The sequence below is a fragment of the Schistocerca cancellata genome, chromosome 1, assembly GCF_023864275.1.
Source record: "Schistocerca cancellata isolate TAMUIC-IGC-003103 chromosome 1, iqSchCanc2.1, whole genome shotgun sequence".
In the NCBI taxonomy this organism is placed as follows: domain Eukaryota; kingdom Metazoa; phylum Arthropoda; class Insecta; order Orthoptera; family Acrididae; genus Schistocerca; species Schistocerca cancellata.
In genome coordinates, this window is record NC_064626.1 from 643309445 (window position 1) to 643322583 (window position 13139).

A 13139-nucleotide genomic window follows, 5' to 3' on the forward strand; every position below is an offset into this window, starting at 1 on the left:
CTACTTCAGACATTAGTTGAGTCCACGCCACATTGTTTTGCGGCACTTCTGCATGCCCGTGGGGGCCCTACACTATATTAGGCAGGTGTACCAGTTTCTTTGGCTCTTCAATGTGTATAAATCAATGGAAGATACAGGATAGAATAATGACTATATTATGTAAAGGATAGATTGCAAATCAAACATATAGCGGTGACACTGAGTCGCAGACTGGCACAACTAAACACCTAAGCTTTTGGCGAGAAGGCCTACTTTGGAAGCCGCTGTCTCTGGCCTTGGCAGCCAGAGACAATGACAATGGTTGTGGTTGTGGTTGTGTGTGTGTGTGTGTGTGTGTGTGTGTGTGTGTGTGTGTGTGTGTGTGTGTGTGTGTGTGGGTGCGCGCGTGTGTGTGTGTGTGTGTGTGTTTTCTCTGTTTCAGAAGGCCTTCTGGCCAAAAGCTTATTTGTTTAGTAGACTTTTTGTTGTGCCTATCTGGTATTCAACATCTCTGCTATATGGTGAGTAGCAATCTGTATTTTCCATATTATTGCTATAATATATATTACATTTTTATTTATAAATATATGTCATATATATTTATGTACCATATGGTGCTCCAGTAGGTATATAGAAAAGTGCATATTCAAATGCTATGTTTTGTCAAAATTTCAAAGGATTCAAGTTTTGAACAAAAGAGCATGAAGTTTTTGCTAACAGTGTATTCCCTTTATATAATTTTTATACATTTATATACCATATGGCCCCTGCTAGGTATATAAAAATCCATATATATTCAAACGAAATTTTGTGTCAAAATTTCAAAGCAGTTGTTGAAAAACTTCTGGAAGAACAAACAAACCTTAACATTTTTATTTATATAGATTGGTCCATGAACCATGGACCTTGCTGTTGGTGCGGAGGACTGTGTGCCTCGATAGCCGCACCATAGGTACAACCACAATGGAGGGGTGTCTGTTGAGAGGCCAGTCAAAAGTGTGGTTCCTGAAGAGAGTTGCAGGGGCAACAGTCCATATGATTGACTGATCTGGCATTGTAACATTAACCAAAATAGCATTGCTGTCAGTGGTACTGCAAACAGCTGAAAGCAAGGGGAATACAGCTGTAATTTTTCCCGAGGGCATGCAGCTATGTGTGGTTAAATGATGATGATGGCATCCTCATGGGTAAAAATTCTGGAGGTAAGATAGTCCCTCATTCAGAACTATGGGTGGGGACTACTCAGGAGAATGAACTGGTGTTTATGGATTGGAGCATGCAATGTCAGAGTGCTTAATCAACCAGGTAGGTTAGAAAATTTAAAAAGGGAAAAGGATAGGTTAAAGCTAGAAATAGTGGGAATTAGTGAAGTTCAGTGGCACGAGGAACAGAAATTTTGATCAGGTGAATAAAAGGTTACAAATACAAAATGAATTAGGGGGAATGCAGGAGTAGGTTTAATAATGAATAAGAAAACAGGACCGCAGATCAGTTACTATGAATGGCATAGTGAATGTGTTATTGAAGCCAAAAATCAAACAATGGAAAATCCAGGATGGAAAGTAATAATATTATGAAAAGGAAAGTTGTCACTCACTATATAGTGGAGATGCTGAGTCACAGATAGGCACAACAAGCCCTTACAAAGCAAGGCCTTAAGGGCTGAAAGCTTTATTTGTGACAGTCTTTTTGTTGTGCCTATCTGTGGCTCAGCATCTCCACTATATGGTAAGTGGCAACTTTCCTTTTAATGGTATTGTTACATTATTGAAGCCAAGGTAGACATAAAGTTGTCACCAACAACAATGGTACAAATTTATATGCCAACTAGCTCCACAGATGATAAAGAGTTTGAAGAAATGTATGATCAGATAAAAGAAATTATTCAGATAGTTAAGAGAGACAAATATTTAATAGTCATGGGGCTGGAAAAAGACAGTAGGAGAAGGAAGAGAAGGAAAAATAGTAGGTGAATACGGACTGAGGGAAAGCAACCAAAGAGGAAGCTGCCTGATAGAATTTATCATTGCTAACACTTCGTTTAAGATTTATGAAATAAGATTGTATGCATGGAAGAAACCAGGAGAGACTGGCAGGTTTCAGATTAATTACATAATGGTAAGACTGAGATTTTGGAACCACATTTTAAATTGTAAGACTTTTCAGGGGCAGAAGTGGACTCCAACCACAGTTTAATGGTAATGATCTGTAGATTAAAACTTTATGAAGAGATTGCAAAATGTTAGGAAATGAAGGAGATGGGACCTGGATAAACTGAAAGAACCAGACGTTGTAGAGAGTTTCAGAAGGAGCATTAGGGAATGATTGACAAGAATAGGAGACAGAAATACAATATAAGAAGAATGGATAGCTTTGAGAGAAGAAATATTGAAGGCAGCAGAGGATCAAGTAAGTAAAAAGACAAGGGCTAGAAGAAATCCTTGGGTGACTCAAGAGACATTGAATTTAATTGATGAAAGGATAAAATACAAAAATACGGTAAATAAGCAGGTGAAAGGGAATACAAACGTCAAGAAAATGAGATAGATAGTAAATGCAAAATGGCTAAGCAGGAGTGGCTAGAGGGAAATGTGGTAATGGAATACAATGCTGGTGCAACCAGAAATATTTTGGAGCACTCTGTACAGCACAAAATGTAGAACATGGGGCTCTGCAACAGATGACTCCACCTGATTCCATATTGACCTGACGACATGGTCAATTAAGATTGCAGTGGGCACAGGATTATTAAAATTGGACCATGGATGAATCATGTGTCTCTTTAGACCAGATCTGTTGTTGTTTTCAGATATGCTAGCATCCAGATGAATGGATTCTCAAAATGTGCACTGGGCTGTAGATGCAGGCCACTGGGGGCAGTAACACGAGATGGGGGTGACTTTCACGTGGGCCTTGATGGGACCTTTGATAGCAGTTGAAGACACCAAACTGCTGTGGACTACATGGACATTCTTGCAGCCCTCTTGCATGTCTTCCTATTTGTTGTCCCTGATGGTCATGGCACCTTCCAGCAGGTTAGCTGTCCGTCTCACAAGACGAGAACCATGGTACAGTGGCTTGAGGGGCACGATGTCTCAGTTATCAAATTTGCCTGACTTGAACTCAATGGAACACAACTAAGTTGCTTCTGGACAGCAGCTCTGCACCCAAGAATCACCAGTCCATAGTTTACAGGAATTGTGCAACCTGTGTTGACATCTGGTGCCACATAGCTAGTGACAGGAAAATTTTGTGTAAATAATAAAGACAAAAATAACACAACATCTGCACTTTTTAGTGTGATTATGCAAAATTGGCAGCTTTTGCGAAACATTGTGAAATTTGGCATTTTCCGTGTTCCCATTAAAATTGGCAAAATCTGAGGGCAGTAGTTTACTAATATTGGTAACTGACAGTTATTGCATGCTGAAACAGAATTTTGCCCTTTTTCCTTAACTCTGGGCATTCCATATTATAATCATAAAATTACAGTTGATATCCTGCATAAGGAAATGTGGTTCTACATAAATCATGTCATACGAACACCCCTACAATTTCCAATGAACTCTACTCCAGTAGTAGTTTTAGATGCCAACATGATATTTCCCATTACTTTTACACTACCTAACGTACAAAAAATGGTGTGTATTTGCTAGATCTTTATTTTTGAAGTACGTGAGTTGTGGTCTTCAGTTCAGAGACTGGTTAGATGCAACTCTCCATGCTACTCTATCATGTGCAAGCTTCTTCATCTCCCAGTACCTACTGCAACCTACATCCTTCTGAATCTGTTTAGTGTATTCATCTCTTGGTATCCCTCTATGATTTTTACCCTCTGCATTGCCCTCCAATACTAAATTCGTGATCCCTTGATGCCTCAGTCTATGTCCTACCAACCGATCCCTTCTTCTAGTCAAGTTGTGACACAAGTTCCTCTTCTCCCCAATTCTGTTCAGTACCTCGTCATTAGTTATGTGATCTACTTATCTGATCTTCAGCATTCTTCTGTAGCACCACATTTCGAAAGCTTCTATTCTCTTCTTGTCCAAACTATTTATCATCCATGTTTCACTTCCATACATGGCTACACTCCATACAAATACTTTCAGAAAAGACTTCCTGACACTTAAAGCTCAATGTTAACAAATTTCTCTTCTTCAGAAACGCTTTCCTTGCCATTGGCAGTCTACATTTTATATCCTCTCTACTTCGACCATCATCAGTCATTTTGCTCTCCAAATAGTAAAACACATTTACTACTTTAAGCTTATCATTTCCTAATCTGATACCCTCAGCATCACCTGATTTAATTCGACTACATTCCATTATCCTCATTTTGCTTTTGTCATTGGCGAACCTCAAAGTTTTTATTTCTTCTCCATGGATTTTAATTCCTACTCCAAATTTTTCTTTTGTTTCCTTGACTGCTTGCTCAATATACAGATTGAATAACATCGGGGATAGGCTACAACCCTGTCTCACTCCCTTCCCAACCACTACTTCCCTTTCAAGCATCTCGACTCTTATAACTGCTATCTGGTTTCTGTACAAACTGTAAATATCCTTTTGCTCCCTGTATTTTACCCCTGCCAACTTCAGAATTTGAAAGAGAGTATTCCAGTAAACATTGTCAAAATCTTTCTCTATGTCTACAAATGCTAGAAACGTAGGTTTGCCTTTCCTTAATCTATTTTCTAAGATAAGTCGTAGGGTCAGTATTGCCTCACGTGTTCCAACATTCCTACTGAATCCAAACTGATCTTCCCCGAGGTCGGCTTCTACGAGTTTTTCCGTTGATCTGTGAAGAATTCATGGTAGTATTTTGCAGCCATGACTTATTAAACTGCTAGTTCGGTAATTTTCGCATCTGTCAACACCTGCTTTCTTTGGGATTGGAATTATTATGTTCTTGTTGAAGTCTGAGGGTATTTCGCCTGTCTCATACATCTTGCCCGCCAGACGGAAGAGTTTTGTCGGGGCTGCCTATCCCAAGGCTATCAGTAGTTCTAATGGAATGTTGTTTACTCCCGGGGCCTTGTTTTGACTTAGTTCTTTCAGTGCTCTGTCAAACTCTTCACCCAGTATCATATCTCCCATTTCGTCTTCATCTATATCCTCTTCCACTTCCGCAATATTGTCCTCAACAACATTGCCCTTGTATAGACCCTCTATATACTCCTTCCACCGTTCTGCTTTCGCTTCTTTCCTTAGAACTGGGTTTCCATCTGAGCACTTGATACTCATGCAAGTGGTTCTCTTTTCTTGAAAGGTGTTTTTAATTTTCCTTTAACCAGTATCTATCTTACCCATAGTGATATATGCCTCTACATCCTTCGATTTGTCCTCTAGCCATCCCTGCTTAGCCATTTTGCACTTCCTGTCGATCCTGTTTTTGAGATGTTTGTATTCCTTTTTGCCTGCTTCATATACTGCATTTTTGTATTTTCTCCTTTCATCAGTTAAATTCAGTATCTCTTCTGTTGCCCAAGGATTTCTTCTAGCCCTTGTCTTTTTACTTACTTGATCCTCTGCTGCCTTCACTGTTTCATCTCTCAAAGCTACCCATTCTTCTTCTACTGTATTTCTTTCCCCCATTCTTGTCAATCGTTCCCTAATGCCCTCCCTGAAACTCTCTACAACCTCTGGTTCAGGCAGTTTATCCAGGTCCCCTCTCCTTCAATTCCCAACTTTTTGCAGTTTCTTTAGTTTTAATCTACAGTTCATAACCAATAGATTGTGGTAAGAGTCCACATCTGCCCCTGGAAATGTCTTACAATTTAAAACCTGGTTCCTAAATGTCTGTCTTACCATTATATAATCTGTCTGAAACCTTTCAGTATCTCCAGGTTTCTTCCATGTATACAACCTCCTTTTATGGTATGGTATGGTATGGTATGAACCATGAGGTAAAGGACTGGGAGCAGGGGTTGTCTAAGGATGGACGAGTATATTGTGTAGGATTGGTGGACAGCGGTATACAATGGTAGGAGGGGTGGGAAGGATAGTGGGCTGTACATTTCTCATTTCAGGGTACGATGAGAGGTAATCGAAACCCTGGCGGAGAATGTAACTGAGTTGCGCCAGTCCCGGATGGTACTGAGTTACGAGGGGAATGATCCTCTGTGGCCGGACTGTAGGACTTTGGGTGGTAGTGGAAGACTGGATAGATAAGGCACGGGAGATTTGTTTTTGTACAAGGGTGGGAGGATAATTACAGTCAGTGAAGGCATCAGTGAGACCCTTGGTATATTTTGAGAGGGACTGCTCATCACTGCAGATGCGACGACCACAGGTGGCTAGGCTGTACGGAAGGGACTTCTTGGTATGGAATGGGTGGCAGCTGTCGAAGTGGAGGTATTGCTGGTGGTTAGTAGGTTTGATATGGATGGAGGTACTGATGTACCCATCTCTGAGGTGAAGGTCAACATCTAGGAAGTTGCCGAGAAGTTCTTGAGGCTCTGGAGGAATGTGAATAAGGTGTCCTCACCTTCAATCCTGATAGCAAAGATGTCATCAATGAATCTGAAGCAGGTGAGGGGTTTAGGATTCTGGGTTTTTAAGAAGGATTCCTCTAGATGGCCCATGAATAGGTTAGCATAGGATGGTGCCATGCGGGTGCCCATAGTCGTACTGCGGATTTGTTTGTAGTTAGTGCCTTTAAAGGAGAAGTAATTGTGGGTGAGGATATAGTTGGTCATGGAAACTAGGAAGGAGGTTATTGGTTTGGAATCCATAGGGCGTCTGGAAAGGTAGTGTTCGATAGTAGTAAGGCCATAGGCTTTAGGAATGTTAGTGTACAGGGAGGTGGCATCAATAGTGATGAGCAGGGCACCGTGTGGTAAAGGGACTGGAACTGTGGAGAGTCAGTTGAGGAAATGGTTGGTAACTTTTATATAGGAGGACAGGTTCCGGGTAATAGGTTGAAGGTGTTGGTCTACATGCCTCCTCTGCCCCCTTTTGTTCTATACATTTGATCCTCCTCCCCCTTTCCCCTTCCCATCTCCTCCTCTTCCTCCTCCTCCTCCCCCCTCCTCCTCCCCCCTTTCACTCTACCCATCTCCTCCTTCTCCTACCCCCCTTTTGCTCTGCCTGTCTCCTCCTCCTCCCTCTCCCTCTCCCTCCCCTCCCCTCCCCTTTTCCCTCTACCTGTCTCCTCCTCGTCCTCCTCCTCCTCCTCCCTCCCCCTTTCCCTCTGCATGTTTCCTCCACCTCTTTCTCCCTCCCCCTTTCACTCCACCCATCTCCTCCTCCCCCTCCCCCTCCCCCTCCCCCTCCCCCCCTTCCTCCCTCCGTCTGCCTATCTGCTTTTCACTCCAGCCTCTCTCTGCTAATTTTTTCCTGCTCCCACACTCTCTGTTGATCTCTCCCTCCCCCTCCCTCTCTGTTCATCTCCTCCAGCCCTCTTTCTGCTCATCTCCTCCACCCTCTCTCTGCTCTTCTACTCCCACCCTCTCTCTGCTCATCTACTTCCATCCGCTTGTAACCTCCCCCTCACTTATCGACCTCAATGACAGTGAAAAATGAAACCGCGTGTACCTAATGGGAATTTTGGAAAAGCAATCGTCACCGAAGTTAACCTGTTGGTAAAGAGGGAGGAAAGGGTTACCTCTAAATGAAAGGAAAAATGCTAATGAAACTGGTGGAAATTAATTTTGAAAAGGGGTAAAGTTAATAAAGAAGGTAAATGTGCGGCCGTAACGTTAACAATCAACTAGCGGTAATTAGATATTTGAGATTTGGGGGAAATTACGGTCGCCAGTCCTAAGGACAATTACTATAGTAACTGAAAAAGAAAGATTATTACACATATAATTAGCACTAGAAGCGTGGCAACTGAAGGTTGACAAGTGTAGTGTGAAAACTGAAAGTTTGTCAGAAGTAATTTCGCTACACTCTGACTTAATTTAGCAAAAGAATTAATAAAACCGGAAAATCGAAAGGTAATTTAGTGACTGAAGTTAATAGTGAGCTTTCTTTCTGAAGCACATCGAAATTCAGTAAAATACGGTTAGTCTTGGACTACCTCAACAATCATTTCAAAAGCTACTTGAATCTACGCAATTTAGAAATAAGAGATTTAACTTTGAACTAGAATTAAATGATTCTGAACAATTAACAATAGTAAAATTTAGTACGTACCAATCTGAGCTGCAGTCACAGGTAAGCTAAAATACGGTAACAAAACTCGCACTCTTAATTTGTGCTTGTGTAATCTAAATATTGTAGCCAGCTATGAATAGCTTAACTGAACTTTGAAATTAAAGCAATGAAATCGAATGATGCTGCTTTAATGCTGGCGTTTGAATTTCAACGACACTCGGGTTCATTCCGGAAAAGGAAGGGACCCTGCTTGGTAATGCAATTGGGACAATGAGCAACAAAGGTTCATGCTACGTTGCTGTAATTTTGTGATTTGAACAGTTTTAAAAGCTGAGGTCTGCCATACAGTTCTAAAACTTTACGTGCTTCCAGTCTACCTTGTTGGTTGATTGAAGGTTTGAAGCCGTCGATCGAGGAGGTGGCGACAGTCACTCATTGTCGGCCGTCGCTGTTGCAGAAGCTGGATGTTGGCGCGCCTTCTTCTTGACACGGTCACCAGGCGAAACAGGCTCTTGATGTGCGCCAGCTAATGCTTCCCGTCCGCGACACCATGTCAGAAACTATCATCGCGAGTCGAGCGCAATTACATGCTGCCAAACCCCGAAAGCGCGGCAACTCGCGGGAGCGTCACACAACACACCTGCTCCACTGCACTATCCCAGCCAGACCCCCTCTCTGCTCCACCCGCACTCCACGCGACAGAGTTCACTACCAAAGATCCTACACACTTTGATTCTTCACACGACCTATCAATGTAATCGTTCGATAGCAGTTTTCCCTAGGCAAGACCCAGCGTAAAAATACAAATAACATTTATGAAACAAACCAATTATGCATCGACATAAATGCATAAATATATATATACAAATAGTAAAACAATTACAATATACGAAGACACAGAAATGTTATATATTCAGGTAACAAAAATAAGGAAAACCAATTTATAGTACAATAAATGGAAATAGGAGGATATGCATTTCCGGCGTTACACGCTCTCTGTTCATATCTCCCTTCCCCTCTCCCTGTGTCCACCTACTGCTCCCCCTCTCTCTGTGTCCACCTTCTGCTCCCCTCTCTCTCTGTGTCCACCTACTGCTCCCTCCTCTCTCTGTGTCCACCTAGTCCTCCCCCCTCTCTCTGTGTCCACCTAGTCCTCCCCCCTCTCTCTGTGTCCACCTAGTCCTCCCCCCTCTCTCTGTGTCCACCTAGTCTCCCCCCTCTCTCTATGTCCACCTAGTCCTACCCCCTCTCTCTGTCCATCTCCTACTCCCCCCTCTATCTGTCCGTCTCCCACTCCCCCCTCTATCTGTCCGTCTCCTATGCCCCCCCCCTTCTGTCTCCTAATCACTCTCTCTCTGACCATCTCCTCTACCCTACCTCTCCGTCTCTGTCCATCTTCTCCTTCCCCTGTCTCTGTCCACCTCCCTCCTTGGCCCGTACAATGTTTGTCTCCGCCTCTCCCATCTCGCTGCCCGTCTCCCCTTCCTTCACTTGTCTCTGTCCACCTCCTCTTGCCTCCTCCCTCTCTCTCTGTCTGTCTCCTCTTCCCTCCCCCTCTCTCCCTGTCTGTCTCCTCTTCCCTCCCCCCTCTCTCCCTGTCTGTCTCCTCTTCCCTCCCCCCTCTCTCCCTGTCTGTCTCCTCTTCCCTCCCCCCTCTCTCCCTGTCTGTCTCCTCTTCCCTCCCCCTCTCTCCCTGTCTGTCTCCTCTTCCCTCCCCCTCTCTCCCTGTCTGTCTCCTCTTCCCTCCTCCTCTCTCCCTGTCTGTCTCCTCTTCCCTCCTCCTGTCTCCCTGTCTGTCTCCTCTTCCCTCCTCCTGTCTCCCTGTCTGTCTCCTCTTCCCTCCTCCTGTCTCCCTGTCTGTCTCCTCTTCCCTCCTCCTCTCTCCCTGTCCGTCTCCTCTTCCCTCCTCCTCTCTCCCTGTCCGTCTCCTCTTCCCTACCCCGTCTCTGTCCATCTCTTCTTCCCTTCCTCCCCATCTCCCTCTCCATCTCCCCCTCCCTTCCTCTCTCTGTCCATCTCCCCCTCCATCTGTCCATCTTCCCCTCCCTCCCCCTCCATCTGTCCATCTCCCCCTCCCTCTGTCCAACTCCCCCTCCCTCTGTCCAACTCCCCCTCCCTCTGTCCAACTCCCCCTCCATCTGTCCAACTCCCCCTCCCTCTGTCCAACTCCCCCTCCCTCCCCCTCTCACTATCACCCCATCCCTTCTCCTCTCTCTGTCCATCTCCCCATCCCTTCCCCTCTCTCTGTCCATCTCCCCATCCCTTCCCCTCTCTCTGTCCATCTCCCCATCCCTTCCCCTCTCTCTGTCCATCTCCCCATCCCTTCCCCTCTCTCTGTCCATCTCCCCATCCCTTCCCCTCTCTGTCCAACTCCCTGACCACGCCCCCCTCTCTCTGTGCATCTCCCCTGCCCTCCTCCCTCTCTCTCTGCCCATCTCCCCTGCTCTCCTCCCTCTCTTTCTGTCCAACTCCCGTGCCCTCCCCCCCTCTCTCTCTGTCCATCTCCCGTGCCCTCGCCCCTCTCTCTGTCCATCTCCCCCGCCCTCGCCCCTCTCTCTGTCCATCTTCCCCGCCCTCACCCCTCTCTCTGTCCATCTTCCCTGCCCTCAACCCCCGCTCTCTATCCATCTCCCAACCTTCCCCCCTCTCTCCCCCCTCCATCTCCCCCACCCTCCCCCTCTCTCTGTCCATCTCCCCCAGCCTCCCCCCTCCTCTCTCTCTGTCCATCTTCTCCTCTTTCTCTCTGTCTGTCCATCTCTTTCTCCCCTCATCTCTCTCATTTGTCACGTCCCGCACTCTTTTCTGTCTGTCTCCTCCTCACACCTTTCTCTGTCCACCATTTTCCCCCCTCTCTCACTATCCATCTCCTCCCTCTCCTCTCTCCAGTCAACTGTGCCCATCCACATGTGTAGCCTCTGCAAGGTATGCTGAGACTACGCACACAACTCACTTGTTATGCAAGACAACTTGCATGTCATGTTTTTTTTTTTTTTTTTTTTTTTTTTATAAAAACGTCTTTTTGCCCATATCTCCGCTGCCATGGCAGCTAAGATGTTCTAACCCCCCACACTGCAGATTCTCATATAGCAAGCAGTATGTATACCAAATGTGCGTGAAATTGATATCCAATGGTTTAGAAGGAGATTTTGGACATAAATACATAGATAATGTGATTGGACAAAAAATTTGGAAATACCACAGGATATGCTGGTGTTAGTGAAGACAAGTTGCACTGTTGTATTTGGCCACGAACAGCACCTGTGGTATATCCTCAATATGTTACAAATGACAGTTGAGACTAGAATAGTGTTCTGTTGTTTAGTTGCGAGTGTATTATGTTGGAGCTAAATGAATCCACACATGGGCAATTTGCTTCCATAACCAAGGTCGACAAAGCATTTGATGTTTCAAGAGGCACCTTATTGAAGATTTATGCCACACACAGACAAAGTGGAAAGACACCATTCACCAAGTCACAACACAGATGAAAGTGTGTCATGAGTGAAGTGACAGACTGTCATTGAATTCAGATTGTGATGAAAAATAAAGAGGACAACAGATGTAAAAGTCACTGGTGAACTGAATGTCACACTTGTGAATCCTGTCAGTACAAAAACAACAGGAAGAGAGCTGCAGGTAAAGGGAATTGCAGGGGAAGCTACAATTCCAAATCCACTCATCAGTGATGTAAATGCTGGTAACAGGGAAACATGGTGCCAAAGCCATAAAATGTGGACTGTGGGGCAGTGGGAGAATATCATTCGTTGGATGTCTTTTTACAATTTTGGCTGGTCAGGTCCATCACAGGTTACAGTGTTTGTTCCCAATGGGGATGCTGTGTTCTGAGACGACAGGGCCTCTGTTCAGACAGTTCACTTCATCCGGGACTGGTTTTACCAGCATAGGCATGAATTGTCACATCTTCGCTGGCCACTGCTGTCACCAGATCTCAATATTATTGAGCATTCGTGGTCTACTTTGGAGAGAAGGATGCATGATTAGTATCCACCTGCATCATCATTACTTGCGCTTGTCAGTATTTTTGCAGGAAAAACTTAATAATATTCACTTGAACTTTATATAGGACCTGTATTTATCATTTATGAGATGGCTCTAAGCTGTTTTTCACATTAACTGTTTTCATACAATGTATAAGACATGGGAGTGTGTTGCACTTTTAATGTTAATATTTTTGTCTATCCGCTATACATACGAATAAGAGGAAGTCAGATGAAAGTGAGACAGATGGGTGAAAAAAGGTAAGTAAACTGTTTACTATTTCAGAAGTGATAACCACTGTGAGAAAAGATGGCCATTGTCTTCATGGAAAATGTTTGCAGTTGGCTGTGGAACCATGATTGTACCCCGGCATCCACCTCTTCATCGAAGCAAATTGATGGCCTCAAATGTGTTTCTCCAGGGCTCCAAAAATATGGAAGTCTCATGGGAGAGATTAGAACTCTGCAACAGAATAATGCCATTTTGACTACACTGTAGGAGTTTTGCAGGAAAGTCCTTACGCATCGTCCATTCTAATTTCCATATTTTTGACTATGAAGAAAGATGTTTGTGGCTGTCAATTTGCTTTGGATGAAGAGGTGCAGGCCCAGGTACAGTCATGGTTCCATAGGCACTACAAACATTTTTCCATTAAGGGACTGACCGTCTTGTCTCACAATAGTATAAATATAGGGTGAGCACAAACTCTTGCCCTGACTATAAAAATTTATAACAGAATAACTGTTTGACATAATAAGTTACATTTGATAGGTTAGTGTTACTAGTTGTTTTTTAAGACCACTTACATTAGTAAACCTCAACGTGTGCTTACTTGATAGTTCGGAGAATGTCGAGCAGCTTGTATCCTAGTCTTCAGATTGTTGACGTCAGCAACTGGAGTGACGAAGACTCTGTCCTTGATATAGCCCCAGGGGGGGGGGGGGGGGAAATAATAATAATAATAATAATAATAATAATATCAAGGGGCTTAATGTCTGGAGAGTGGGGTGGCCAAGATGTTGGACTGTTCCTTCAATCCACTGACCCGGACATTACTTCCC

At 44.1% G+C, this 13139-nt stretch overlaps 1 protein-coding gene across 1 annotated transcript in view; it reads left to right on the plus strand.

The window, feature by feature from the left end:
* LOC126183356 (pre-mRNA-splicing factor CWC22 homolog) overlaps positions 1-13139 on the plus strand; it is a 135218-nt gene that overhangs the window by 53849 nt on the left and 68230 nt on the right. The window lies entirely within an intron of this gene.